Below are 15264 nucleotides of genomic sequence, written 5' to 3'. Positions count from 1 at the left end.
AATCAATTTAATCAGACTTTTATTGTGATGAATTATTATGAATATTGGTTTTATATTTATTTATTTTTTGTTTTTATTCAGTCATTGGGGAACCTAAGGATAATATTTGAATATTGTTTTTAATATTGTTTTTAATATTGTTGTGCAGCACTTTGGAAACATTTTTGTTGTTTAAATGTGCTATATAAATAAAGTGGATTGGATTGAGTTAGGATTAACTACAATTTAAAAAAAAAAAAAAAAAAGGAATAAGGCAAGTTTGTAGAGCACTATTCGTACACGAGGCAATTCAAAGTGCTTTATAGAAAGTTAAAAGAAGGAAAAAATACAAAATGATCATAAAAATAATTTGAGTTCAAGTGTAAATCTTAAAATATAATCATCATTGTGGAGGGGGGCGTGGTCTGCGGGCCTGTAAGGACCGGCCTCGAAGCCAGCGGCAGGTGAGTGGATTGCCCAGCTTGGGATGGTTATCTAATCACCTGTCGCCTTTATTAGCAGCAGCCGGACCGAGACACGAATCTTGGAGTTGGCGAGAGAGAGAGAGAGAGAGACACGCTAGAGAGCAGAACAGAGCAGCAAGAGAGACTGGGCCTGAAAAGCCAAGTGCGTTTGCCGAAGAAGTGGACTCAATAAAACATTGTTGAATCCTGAATTCCGGGCTCTCGTGCCAGTGTGTGGTGGTCAGGAGAACCCACTAGAGGGCAACCTCTACAATCGTTAAAAAAAAATCAGTAAAACGGCCGGTCAAACAAAACAGAAGACATCGTTATGGACCCGCTAGCTGCGGACGCTAGCTCTCCAATCAGCTAAACGGACTCAATAACGGCACAGTGGCGTTTTATGTTAATTTACTGAGGAATTTGTGGAACCAAAATAATCCAAAAAGAATGCTATTGTAAGTTAATAATACTAACACAGACACTTGTAAACGTGTTGGCATATTAGCTAATGCTAACGACGCTAGCTTGATTACATTACGATAGCACGTACAAATATGCACAAAAAACAGACATCACAGATGGGACGGTTTAGTAAGTAAAAATAGTTTTAGTTATATTGTAAAACTTCCATACGTTGCCTGGAGTGACGAATGAAGAATCCAAATGAGTAGGAACGCTTTGGACGGCACTTCTACTTCCGGTCGAAAGGCACTGCAGCACCTGCAGTGAGCAAACTCGTTCAAAAGATGGCGCCATAGCACTTTTTTTTCCATTGTATTTGGATGTTGTTTTTTTAAAACCATTTGCATCATGACTGTCAAGCAAAGAAATATCCAAAAAGCGTTCCAAAAAATGTATTATCGGCTTATGGTCCGGAATTTACAGGATATTGCGAGAATTGGTTGGTATTAAGAATCGTGTTGAATCGAAGAATTGTAATCGAATCATGACTTGTCAGATTGGCATCCAGTTAGCTTGGGTCAGCCCAGTCCGGAAACACTAAAAAACAACCCATACATCCATCCATCCATCTTCTTCCACTTATCCGAGGTCGGGTCGTGGGGGCAGCAGCCTAAGCAGAGAAGCCCAGACTTCCCTCTCCCCAGCCATTTTGTCCAGCTCCTCCCGGGGGATCCCGAGGCGTCCCCAGGCCAGCCGGGAGACATAGTCTTGCCAACGTGTCCTGGGTCTTCCCCGTGGCCTCCTACCGGTCGGACGTGCCCGAAACACCTCGCTAGGGAAGCATTCGGGTGGCATCCTGACCAGATGCCCGAACCACCTCATCTGGCTCCTCTTGATGTGGAGGAACAGCGGCTTTACTTTGAGCTCCTCCCGGATGACAGAGCTTCTCACCCTATATCGAAGGGAGAGCCCTGCCACCCGGCGGAGGAAGCTCATTTCGGCCGCATGTACCCGTGAACTTGTCCTTTCAGTCATAACCCAAAGCTCATGACCATAGGTGGGATGGGAGGGCTTGGACTGGTTCTGGATCGAGCTTGGGAAGATCTTGGATCAAAATAGATAACCCCTCCCATCTCTTCCCATCGTACACAGCGGAATTTTCCAAGCCTTTGGCTTGGTGCAATAAAGACAGCCTCTGTTCACTGGGAACTCAGAGAACGGAAAGTTTTTTGATAATTTACATACAATTTTTCTGACACTCATTTCGGCCACTTGTACCCGTGATCTTGTCCTTTCGGTCATAACCCAGAGCTCATGACCATAGGTGAGGATGGGAACGTAGATCGACCGGTAAATTGAGAGCTTTGCCTTCCGGCTCAGCTCCTTCTTCACCACAACGGATCGATACAGCGTCCGCATTACTGAAGATCTGCCTGTCGACCTCACAACCCACTCTTCCCTCACTCGTGAACAAGACTCCGAGGTACTTGAACGCCTCCACTTGGGGAAAGATCTCCTCCCCAACCCGGAGATGGCACTCCACCCTTTTCCGGGCGAGAACCATGGACTCGGAGGTGCTGATTCCCATCCGAGTCGCTTCACACTCGACTGCGAACCGATCCAGTGAGAGCTGAAGATCCTGGCCAGATGAAGCCATCAGGACCACATCATCTGCAAAAAGGAGAGACCTAATCCTGCAGCCACCAAACAGGATCCCCTCAACACCCTGACTGCGCCTAGAAATTCTGTCCATGAAAGTTATGAACAAAATCGGTGACAAAAAAACAACCCACCCCACCCAAATGCTTCAAAGTAGAAGAGTGTTCCAAGTGTGAGGCGGTGCTCCATTGACAGGCACCAAAAGACATCGGGGGAGGTGAAATATTTTGAGAAAATTATAAAGAAAAACATATTTTTCAAACCTGCCAAGCCAACCTCTGTTTTGTCAAAGGCAAAATAAATAGTTGTTTTTTTTACTTCCTACAGCGAGCAAGTAAACAGAGTTCAGGGTGATTAGAAAACTCCCCCCCCCCAAAAAAAAAATATGCTGTAGAAAATCAGTTTTTCTTGTTGAAAGGGAGGCCCCGACTGCATTAGATTCTCTGAGGGGAGTCGCACTTTGCCACGCTTTGAAAGCCTCCTTCATGGCAATGGATAGATGGATACTTTTACAATCCCCCCCAGGGGGAAATGGTGTGTCTGGCAGCACATAAAGAAAATCACAAACAGTACACACCATGAGCTTAGCCACAGTATGTTTAAGAAAATAACGGGTTAACACATGTGATTAATCACAGAAAATGATCGCATTAACCATGTATGCATGCAGATTAATCAAGCCATTTATTTTGACTGTACATGGCCAGTAGATGGCAGTCAAAACATAAGAGATACGTGTAGACTGCAATATGACGGCAGTCACACATAAGAGATACCATAAAGTGATTAACAAGTTGAAAAACCTATTCGGGTGTTGCCATTTAGAATTGTACGGAATATGTACTGTACTGTGCAATCTACTAATAAATGTTTAAATCAATCAAAATACGTGTAGACTGCAATATGACTCAAGTAAACAACACCGACATTTTATATGTTCCATTGAAAATATCTGCGATGAGGTGGCGACTTGTCCAGGGTGTACCCCGCTTTCCGCCCGAATGCAGCTGAGATAGGCTCCAGCACCCCCCGCGACCCTAAAAAGTACAAGCGGTAGAAAATGGATGGATGGATGGATTGAAAATATAGAACATTACCGACGGCGCTCAAAAATCTATCAAAATGTTTTAGTACGACTTTGGTAAGCTATGAAGCCGCACCACTTGATGGATTATACTGTGCTTCAACATAGGAGTATTATTAAGGTGTGTGTGTATAAGGTAAGACACATTATCTGGCGTTTTGTTTTACGATATTCTGCAAAAGCAACTTGTCTTACCTTCTGGTACCTGCTGATCTGTGTTTGGGATCTGCATAAGTCCTGAAAATTTGCACGCATCCACCTTTGTAGTCCGTGCCGACGCCATAGTTGATAAGCATCTTATTTTTCTCGGTTGCATACGACGTCACATCCGTTTTTGGCGGCGTAATTCGCACAAAGGTCAAGCAGTTTGAGCGTAGCATTAAAACAAGTCAGAGTGTAGAGTTTGTGTTATGTGTGCAGGAGGGAGTTGACAGCACAGACACAAGGGGGCAATGTCGCTCTATGATTTATTATACAGGTATATATACCGAAAATAGTATATACAATAAAGAAACAATACTAATAAATAAACTAGAGAATGGTGTGTGACTAAATCCAAGAGTGTGTATGGTGTAAGACTATGTGTAGGAATTAATTGCTGAGTGTTTACCAGAAGTGATGAGTGAGAGGCGGAAGATCAGGCGGACAAGGGAGCTCTGAGGTCCGTGAGTCGAGCAGAAAGTCGGGGGCTACGCGGGGCGAAGAAGGTCCGTGTCCAAGTGGGTGGTTGAGATCCAACAGGTAGTCCGGGAAGCAACTGAAACACAGGGTGAGACGAGACGCACAGCTCAAAAACAGGAACGGGATTTGTGTACGGGAACGGATGGTTATGTTCTGGCGCGGGATGGCAGGTTGTGCAGGCTTTTGAAGGTAGGTCTGATCATCAGCTCCAGGCGTGCAGATTGCCGGTGATTGATTGCAGCTGTTTTCCGCCGCCGCAGGTCTGGCGCACGCTTTGCACACTCTCGGAGCTGCGCCCAGCGCAGCACACAGATAAATGCGCACTGATGCGTTCCCGGACCGTGACAGTTTGAGCAGAAAATGTCGTATTGCTGTTCTGTTCTTGGCTGTTTCAGTCGTTCAAATAGAGAGATAGGAAAGAGCTTTTATAGAGTCCCAAAATAAGTGGTTCATAAAGGTAATAAAGTCAGGGGGGTAAAATGAACAGGCTCTAAAAAATATCACTTTCATCATGTTGTGGAATACAATGGGACCATGCTCGTGTCTGCAGTGATCACTTTGTAAAATGTTTGAATCCAGCCCGAGGGTGAAAAAAAAAAATTACATATATATTTTTATAATTGTATTTATTAATTAATCTGTCCTTTCTCGCCCATCCATCAATCCATTTTCTACTGATTGTTACTCTCGGGGTCTTCTAGCTGCTCAGGCCAATCATGTTGTCTAAAAATGCATTTCTCCATCCTCAGACTGTAGAGTTTTTAAACATAAGTGGACATGTGTGTATGTATGTATATATGTATGTATGTGTGTATGTGTGTATGTGTGTGTGTGTATATATATATATATATATATATATATATATATATATATATATATATATATACACACACACATACATATACATATATATATACGTATATATATATACATATACACACACACACACATATACATATATATATATATATATATATACATATATATATATATATATATATATATAATGTATGTATATATATATATATATATATATATATATATATATATATATATATATATATATATATATATATATATATATATATATATATATATATATATATATATATATATATATATATATATATATGTATGTATGTATGTATGTATGTATGTATGTATGTATGTATGTATGTATGTATGTATGTATGTATGTATGTATGTATGTATGTATGTATGTATGTATGTATGTATGTATGTATGTATGTATGTATATGTATATGTATATGTGTGTGTGTGTGTATATGTATATATATATACGTATATATATATGTATATGTATGTGTGTGTGTATATATATATATATATATATATATATATATATGTATATATATATACGTATATATATATGTATATGTATGTGTGTGTATATATATATGTATATGTATATGTATATATATATATATGTATATATATATGTATGTGTGTGTATATATATATATATTTATATATACCTATATATATGTATGTATAGGTATAGTGTGTGTATGTATATATGTATATATATATATATATATATATATATATATATATATATATATATACGTGTCTTAATTAGATTATCCAAAAAATAGTGCTTGATACCGTGGTAGAGCGCAATATATGTATGTGTGGAAAAAAATCACAAGACTAATTCATCTCTACAGGCCTGTTTCATGAGGGGTTTTCCTCAATCATCAATCTCAATCTCCTGATGATTGAGGGAAACCCCTCATGAAACAGGCCTGTAGAGATGAAATAGTCTTGTGATTTTTCCCACACACACACACATATATATATATATATTTATATAACCCAATGCGGCCCCGGGTCAAAAAGTTTGAGGACCCCTGCTCTAGACCGTCGCCTGAAACCCGGAAGTGCCTCTAGGTTACGTGATTGCATCTTACAACGTTTGCATACTTGCTGAAGAAAAACAAAATGATCAAACTTCCAGCTTCTGTTGACTGATGCCTAGTTTGCCGAGTGCCGGGCTATACCATTCTGAGGACAGTCATACTCGACTACGAGTGACTGCCGATGATGATGATGATATTTCAAGATGTGTAGCGAAGCCTCCTTAAAATAAAAACAAATAAAAAATCCTGTTCATAAACAGGCTCTTGAGTCACATACCCACCGCTGTTCAAACTTCTTTGAAAGGTCAATTCAAAGTCAATAAATGTGCCCGTTTAAAATGATCAGATGCACGTCAGCCATTTATACGGTGCTCAAAGTGTTTATACTCACAGTACCTTCTGACAGGATTGCATCTACCAGTAGGACACGGAGCCAGGGAATGAATTTAGAGGCTCCTAATAGATATACAGGTGTCTGCAGAATCAATATCTCCCAGCTACCATGAGAGCACAAGTACATTTCTCTCTCTCTCTCCCGGACTCACCGTCTCTATTACTTTCTCACATTATTTAATTCTCCCACTCGTCTCCGAGTCTCATTAAGACTGCTGCTGTGCCGGGTCTTTTTCTAACGCCCGAGCCCCCCCAACTCTGTGTGCCGCCACCCCCTCCCGCCCTCCACACCTCTCATAAAAAATGTGTCGGACGTGCACGGTTGACGGGTGGCGGTGGCGGGTTGCAAGTGGGTGAGCGCGAGGCATCCAATTAAAAGCACAATGCATTATCACTTTCTCCCACCCCTTACGTATCCCCCTTTTCTCCCCTCACCGCTGTCTTCTGAAGCTTTTTTTCTTTTTTGGATTACATAACAGCTCGGTGTCAAAACAGCCGGCCTGTGGAGGACAAGTTAAAGGGAGGGCGGGGGGGGGGGGTTGATGCAGACCGCCGACTGGACTCTCCCCAGCAGCTTTGGTCCTACCCCCCCAGCCTCCCCTCACCATCCAGCCCTCCATCCTCGTGCACACACCCACCAGCCCGCCCCTCTCCCTGCCTTTCCCGGCGCACACACACACACACACACACACTCGCACTCAATCATGAACGCACGGGGATTGCAGCAGCCGCCTCGGCGCCGCGAGATGGAGATCTCCGCCGTGAGTGCGAGGCACGATGTCGAGTGAGTGCCGGCGTCGCCGCGCGGAGGGGAGAGCGTAGAAGCTACCGAGGGGCAATGTCTTCCCGCCTCGCGCGCCCCCGTCGTCGCAAATATTTGACCGGATGTGCCACAACTGCTCCAGCTGTCAGTGCGCCGGCTGCCTCTCTCTCAGCCGGACACAACCCCGGCGCCCGGCGACCGCGCGGATGGACACCCGGCACACGGGGGGCCGGCGCTCCCTTGTCCTTTGCACCTCTGGTCAGCATCTTGAGGTAAGAGTTGTGGATCCTCCCTGAGTTGGAAGAACTTATGAAATATCATGCGTGTGCAGGGAGGAGGAGGGGGCGGGGGGGGTTTCTTTACCCAGCTTCGATTGCACGTTTTCTGATGACATGGCGCCATTTCATTCCATAATCAAGAATGCTGCACCTGTGGGAGGTCAGGAATATTGATGAGCGTTCATTAGCGACGCGTATTAATTGACCGCCATTTATGAGTGAGGTGATCCTCAGGGGACTCTCGCATGACTGATTATGGGCAGCTCAAGGGTACCGCGTCAATACATACAAATCTGCACTATTTTGCGCCTCCTATCCGCTCTGTCGTCTTCTTACCTGAAATGATGGGAGACACGAACAAGGGGCGGGGTGGGGGTTCGGGAGGGGGGTTGGGCCTTTTTAAGGTGCCAAAGGCACTTGCCGAGCTCAGCGTTTTCTCGTACACTTGTTACATAAATCCAGATACGCATCACACTCCATCATCAGGTTGGCTGGTGAGCTCAAAGCCCAGCCCCGCGTGGCTCGACGGATTCATCAGGGTGATGCACGGCGCGGGCCGCGAACGTACAGTCGGAAATTTTTAAAGACATCCAACGAAATTAGGAGAGTGCATTTCGTCCCCAGAACGTTCTCCTCTCGCTCACCCTCCCTGACCTTGGTTTTCCCCCCCCCACCTGCGCCTCCCCCAAAGGATATTTTCTGTCTGGCACTAAATCACCCGAGGCAATGGGATGTAGAAAACTTTCACAGCCCGTTGAATAGGTCGCAAAAATAAGAAAAAAAGAATGGGTACCACTACCTGGAATAGGTAAAGTACAGGGGTCGGCAACCAGAACATGTTGAAAGAGCCATATTGGACCAAAGATACAAGAAACAAATCCGTCTGGAGCCGCAAAAAGTAAAAAAGCCTTATGTAAGTGTTATAATGAAGGCAACACATGGTGTGTCTGTATTAGCCTACTATCAAAATGACTTTGAAAGTCTTATATAAGTGTTATAATGAAGGCAACACAAGATGTGTCTATATTAGCCTACTATCAAAATGACTTTGAAAGTCTTATATAAGTGTTAAAATGAAGGCAACACAAGATGTGCCTATATTAGCCTACTATCAAAATGACTTTAAAAGTCTTATATAAGTGTTATAATGAAGGCAACACAAGATGTGTCTATATTAGCCTACTATCAAAATTACTTTAAAAGTCTTATATAAGTGTTATAATGAAGGCAACACAAGATGTGTCTTATATTAGTTATATTAGCCTACTATCAAAATTACTTTAAATGTCTTATATAAGTGTTATAATGAAGGCAACACAAGATGTGTCTATATTAGTTGTATTAGCCTACTATCAAAATGACTTTAAAAGTCTTATATAAGTGTTATAATGAAGGCAACACAAGATGTGCCTATATTAGCCTACTATCAAAATGACTTTAAAAGTCTTATATAAGTGTTATAATGAAGGCAACACATGGTTTGTCTGTATTAGCCTACTATCAAAATGACTTTAAAAGTCTTATATAAGTGTTATAATGAAGGCAACACATGGTTTGTCTGTATTAGCCTACTATCAAAATGACTTTAAAAGTCTTATATAAGTGTTATAATGAAGGCAACACAAGATGTGTCTATATTAGCCTACTATCAAAATGACTTTGAAAGTCTTATATAAGTGTTATAATGAAGGCAACACAAGATGTGTCTTATATTAGTTATTTTAGCCTACTATCAAAATTACTTTAAATGTCTTATATAAGTGTTATAATGAAGGCAACACAAGATGTGTCTATATTAGTTGTATTAGCCTACTATCAAAATGACTTTAAAAGTCTTATATACGTGTTATAATGAAGGCAACACAAGATGTGTCTTATATTAGTTATATTAGCCTACTATCAACATTACTTTAAATGTCTTATATAAGTGTTATAATGAAGGCAACACAAGATGTGTCTATATTAGTTGTATTAGCCTACTATCAAAATGACTTTAAAAGTCTTATATAAGTGTTATAATGAAGGCAACACAAGATGTGTCTTATATTAGTTATATTAGCCTACTATCAACATTACTTTAAATGTCTTATATAAGTGTTATAATGAAGGCAACACAAGATGTGTCTATATTAGTTGTATTAGCCTACTATCAAAATGACTTTAAAAGTCTTATATAAGTGTTATAATGAAGACAACACAAGATGTGTCTATATTAGTTATATTAGCCTACTATCAAAATGACTTTAAAAGTATTATATAAGTGTTATAATGAAGACAACACATGATGTGAGTGTCTATATTAGCCTACAATCAAAATTACTTTAAAAGTCTTATATAAGTGTTATAATGAAGGCAACACATTATGTAAGTGTCTCAGAGGGTGGGATAACTCCTGGAAATGACTGTCTTAGAATGGACAAAGCTATAGGTGTGTGTGTCCAAGTAAAGGAAAGGACACGCTGCCTTCTTCTAATGGATCTATTACTATCGTTTGCTGTGGTCTGGAACAATATGGCGCACAAACAACTATCAGAAATGCAGCCAATATGACGGACAGATAATATCAATAATATCAATTAAAATACACAGAGGACATAAGTAAAGGAAATTAAATGAACTCAAAATATACCTACAAACGAGGCATAATACATACAGCTAGCCTAGATAACATCTAAAATTTGCACTCCATGCAAGTCGAGAGCATCAACAAAGTTCACCTTTGTGCGTTCACGCACAGCATAAAACGTTTGGTGGCCAAAATGAGACAAAGAAGGAGTGGCAGAAAAAAAAAAAAAATCTGTGGCAGCGTTGGAGAAAGTTGTACTTGACGTTCATATGTTGTCAATATTCAGTGTTTTATCATTCATAGTTAGTATTGTAAATCCCACATTCTTTATTTTCATGTACATTCTGGGTGTCATTAAAATTCCATTCTGTTTTTTTAAGGCGGTCTGTCATAACGTTTTTAGCACTCAATCAGACATTATTATGAGGTTTTGCTTTATTAAAAGTAAAATTGTTAGTTAATTTTTCAGAGAAACTACATATTCCAGACTGATATAAACATGTCCACTGTGGAGGACACTGCTTGTCAGAAAGTAACATTTTGCATAATGATGCAATGTGTACATACAACTAACCTAAATAGCATGTTAGCATCGATTATTAGCACTACACGCAAGTCAATAACATCAACAAAGTTCACCTTTGTGCAGTCATGCACAGTATAAACGTTTGGTGGACAAAATGAAAAAAAAAAAGGGTTGGCATAAAACACGTCTTTCTGTGGCAGCGTCGGAGAAAGTTGTACTTGACATTCATATGTTGTCAAAATGCATTGTTTTATCGTTCATCGCTAATATTGTAAATCCCACATTCTTTATTTTAATGCACATTCTGGGTGTCTCATTCAGTAAAAACATTTAAATTCCGTTTTTTAAGGCGGGCTGACATTATTATGAGGTTTTGCTTTATTAAAAGTAACATTTTTAGTTAATTTTTCAGAGAAACTACATATTCCAGACTGATATAAACATGTCCACTGTGGAGGACACTGCTTGTCAGAAAGTAACATTTTGCATAATGATGCAATGTGTACATACAACTAACCTAAATAGCATGTTAGCATCGATTATTAGCACTACACGCAGGTCAATAACATCAACAAAGTTCACCTTTGTGCAGTCACTCACAGTATAAAACGTTTGGTGGACAAAATGGGACAAAAAAGGATTGGCATAAAAAACGTCTTTCTGTGGCAGCGTCGGAGAAAGTTGTACTTGACATTCATGTGTTGTCAAAATTCATTGTTTTATCGTTAATTGCTAATATTGTAAATCCCACATTCTTTATTTTAATGCACATTCTGGGTGTCTCATTCAGTAAAAACATTTAAATTCCGTTTTTTAAGGCGGGCTGACATTATTATGAGGTTTTGCTTTATTAAAAGTAACATTTTTAGTTAATTTTTCAGAGAAACTACATATTCCAGACTGATATAAACATGTCCACTGTGGAGGACACTGCTTGTCAGAAAGTAACATTTTGCATAATGATGCAATGTGTACATACAACTAACCTAAATAGCATGTTAGTATCGATTATTAGCACTACACGCAGGTCAATAACATCAACAAAGTTCACCTTTGTGCAGTCATGCACAGTATAAACGTTTGGTGGACAAAATGAAAAAAAAAAAGGGTTGGCATAAAACACGTCTTTCTGTGGCAGCGTCGGAGAAAGTTGTACTTGACATTCATATGTTGTCAAAATTCATTGTTTTATCGTTCATCGCTAATATTGTAAATCCCACATTGTTTATTTTAATGCACATTCTGGGTGTCCCATTCAGTAAAAACATTTAAATTCCGTTTTTTAAGGCGGGCTGACATTATTATGAGGTTTTGCTTTATTAAAAGTAAAATTGTTTGTTCATTTTTCAGAGAAACTACATATTCCAGACTGATATAAACATGTCCACTGTGGAGGACACTGCTTGTCAGAAAGTAACATTTTGCATAATGATGCAATGTGTACATACAACTAACCTAAATAGCATGTTAGCATCGATTATTAGCACTACACACAAGTCAATAACATCAACAAAGTTCACCTTTGTGCAGTCATGCACAGCATAAAACGTTTGGTGGACAAGATGAAAAAAAAAAAAGGGTTGGCATAAAACACGTCTTTCTGTGGCAGCGTCGGAGAAAGTTGTACTTGACATTCATATGTTGTCAAAATTCATTGTTTTATCGTTAATTGCTAATATTGTAAATCCCACATTCTTTATTTTAATGCACTAGCATCGATTATTAGCACTACACGCAAGTCAATAACATCAACAAAGTTCACCTTTGTGCAGTCACGCACAGCATAAAACGTTTGGTGGAAAAAAAATTTAAAAAAAAGAATTGGCATAAAAAACGTCTTTCTGTGGCAGCGTCGGAGAAAGTTGTACTTGACATTCATATGTTGTCAAAATTCATTGTTTTATCGTTCATCGCTAATATTGTAAATCGCACATTCTTTATTTTAATGCACTAGCATCGATTATTAGCACTACACGCAAGTCAATAACATCAACAAAGTTCACCTTTGTGCAGTCACGCACAGCATAAAACGTTTGGTGGAAAAAAAATTTAAAAAAAAGAATTGGCATAAAAAACGTCTTTCTGTGGCAGCGTCGGAGAAAGTTGTACTTGACATTCATATGTTGTCAAAATTCATTGTTTTATCGTTCATCGCTAATATTGTAAATCGCACATTCTTTATTTTAATGCACTAGCATCGATTATTAGCACTACACGCAAGTCAATAACATCAACAAAGTTCACCTTTGTGCAGTCACGCACAGCATAAAACGTTTGGTGGAAAAAAAATTTAAAAAAAAGAATTGGCATAAAAAACGTCTTTCTGTGGCAGCGTCGGAGAAAGTTGTACTTGACATTCATATGTTGTCAAAATTCATTGTTTTATCGTTCATCGCTAATATTGTAAATCGCACATTCTTTATTTTAATGCACTAGCATCGATTATTAGCACTACACGCAAGTCAATAACATCAACAAAGTTCACCTTTGTGCAGTCACGCACAGCATAAAACGTTTGGTGGACAAAATGAAAAAAAAAAAAGGGTTGGCATAAAACACGTCTTTCTGTGGCAGCGTCGGAGAAAGTCGTACATGTAAACAAACTACGGTGAGTTCAAGGACAGCCGACATTAGTAGGACTAAACGGCGCTAGTGAAGCATGTTTCATACAAACAGTGGTCTTTCTGACAATTAGGTAGGTTTGTGTCATGTTTGTCCTCCTACAGAAACATTAATAAAACAACACACATATCGGTCTGGTAGAAACCTGCTCCGGCACCTTCTGGGCACGTTGCAGCTTGTCCTTTTCCGGTGCACTCGTGAAGGCGTCGCTGGTGCAATGTCACACTGTGGAAATGTATGCAAGAAAACACTCGCTGCATGCAAAATGACTCCACTGCACAGGAACCACTCGCAGGGGGGGGGGGGGGGGTAGACGACACGGAGGATACACCTAAAGAGGACATTTCGGTGTAGGAAGAGCCATTCCTTGAACAATCGGAGTGTGTCGTCCTGTGTAAATATCCGGAAGATGCAAGCTAAGCCGCCTCTTTCTTGCTCTCTGTGCTAAAGTCATGAGTCAGCAAAGTTTTACATCGCCTATTGCGTAGAGACGAGCTGCATCCCCCCCCCCTTCCTCCGCCATCCCCGTTAAAGAGTTCACGCCACAAGAAAGGTGTGTGCTTTTTTTTTTTTAACCCTCCCAGTTTGGTATTTGAGCACCAAAAAAGCGTTTGGACCCGACAACGTGGTCTGCCAGCGCACATAAGGAGATTTTCAGAGGATTACTTTTTGCAATTTTGGAGCCAATGCATTATTCATAATCCTTCTGGACAGCCCAGGCCAAATCAGGGAAAGACCTCGGGTCATTAGCGGAGTTCTAGCTCGCTCTGAGAAGGAAGGAGGTGGTGAAAAGACGCCGGCTCGGGAGATTCTCGCCCGACTATCAGGATATATCTTTCTTAAAGCCTGTCGGGAGATTTCTTTCCAATTTCTTTTGTATGATCGCCACTTGGCTGCTTTACAGGATTTCTTTTTTATGACTACATGAGACACTTTGGTACGTTGTGCCAAAGTAATTACCCCTTAAGTGGTGTGAGATTGACATTCCCCCGTGAAATGTAATCGTCCCATGTGGCATCGAAGCAGAATTTTCTACCCGGCTCTGACAGGCGACGTATAGAGAAATCAAATTGGCGTTGCAGCGGCTCCGGTTTTCATAAACATCCATCCATTTTCTTATGCTTATCCGAGGTCAGAGAAGCAGAGAAGAGAAGCAGAGAAGCCCAGACTTCCTGTCAGGTTCAAACACTGATGACATCTATTAAACAAGACAAGAGGCAAAGAATTAAACAGAGACAGAATTCAATTTGGACTCAATTTTGAGGAGAGTCGCCTGTACACTCTACCCTTGCACAGTATCTCAGCACGCTCGGGCGAAAGATTGTACTCCCCCTTCTTTTTTTTACTTTCTCCGACCACCTGACCACCGCTTCCACTTCCAGAGGGAAGTGGGTCGTAAACAGCGTTGCCTTTGGTTACAGAATAGTTCAAAAGGAGAGGTCGTAAAATAGTTCAAAAAGACGTTTGTAAACCAGTTCAAAAAGGAGGTTCAAAAAGAGGTTGTCTGGAAAAGAAGAGTGATGTTCGTATGTTCGTATGTTGTTAATATTTAGTGTTTTATTGTTCATAGTTAATATTGAAAATCCCACGTAAAAGAGGAGCGACGTTCGTGTGTTGTTAATATTCAGTGTTTTATTGTTCATAGTTCCATCCATCAATCTTCAACCGTTTATCCGGAATCGGGTCGCGGGGACAACAGCTCCAGCAGAGATCCCCAGACTTCCCTCTCCAGAGCAACATTTGCGACTTCCTCCTGGGGAATCCCGAAGTGTTCCCAGGCCAGAGAGGAGATATAATCCCCCCATCTGGTCCTTGGCCTGCCGCGGGGTCTCCTCCCAGTGGGACGTGCAACGAGGACCTCCCTAGGGAAACGCTCGTGAGGCATCCGCACGAGATGCCCGAACCACCTAAGCTGGCTCCTTTCCAAGCGAAGGAGCAGCGGCTCTACTCCGAGTCTCTCTCGGGTG

At 40.7% G+C, this 15264-nt stretch overlaps 1 protein-coding gene across 4 annotated transcripts in view; it reads left to right on the top strand.

Annotated features, from left to right (window-relative positions):
* The window catches only part of LOC133656928 (inhibitory synaptic factor 2A-like), a 142680-nt gene that overhangs the window by 29456 nt on the left and 97960 nt on the right, over positions 1 to 15264 (top strand). For 3 of the 4 annotated variants that reach the window (XM_062057795.1, XM_062057793.1, XM_062057791.1), the window contains exon 1: positions 7276 to 7577. The exons of the other annotated variant lie outside the window; for it this stretch is intronic. The gene's annotated coding sequence lies outside the window, so the exon portion shown is untranslated. Of the gene's footprint in view, positions 1 to 7275; positions 7578 to 15264 lie in introns of those variants that run through there. 4 annotated transcript variants of the gene reach the window in all.

This window comes from Entelurus aequoreus, linkage group LG09 (assembly GCF_033978785.1).
Source record: "Entelurus aequoreus isolate RoL-2023_Sb linkage group LG09, RoL_Eaeq_v1.1, whole genome shotgun sequence".
NCBI lineage: Eukaryota > Metazoa > Chordata > Actinopteri > Syngnathiformes > Syngnathidae > Entelurus > Entelurus aequoreus.
This window is presented reverse-complemented; position numbering and strand designations above follow the sequence as displayed.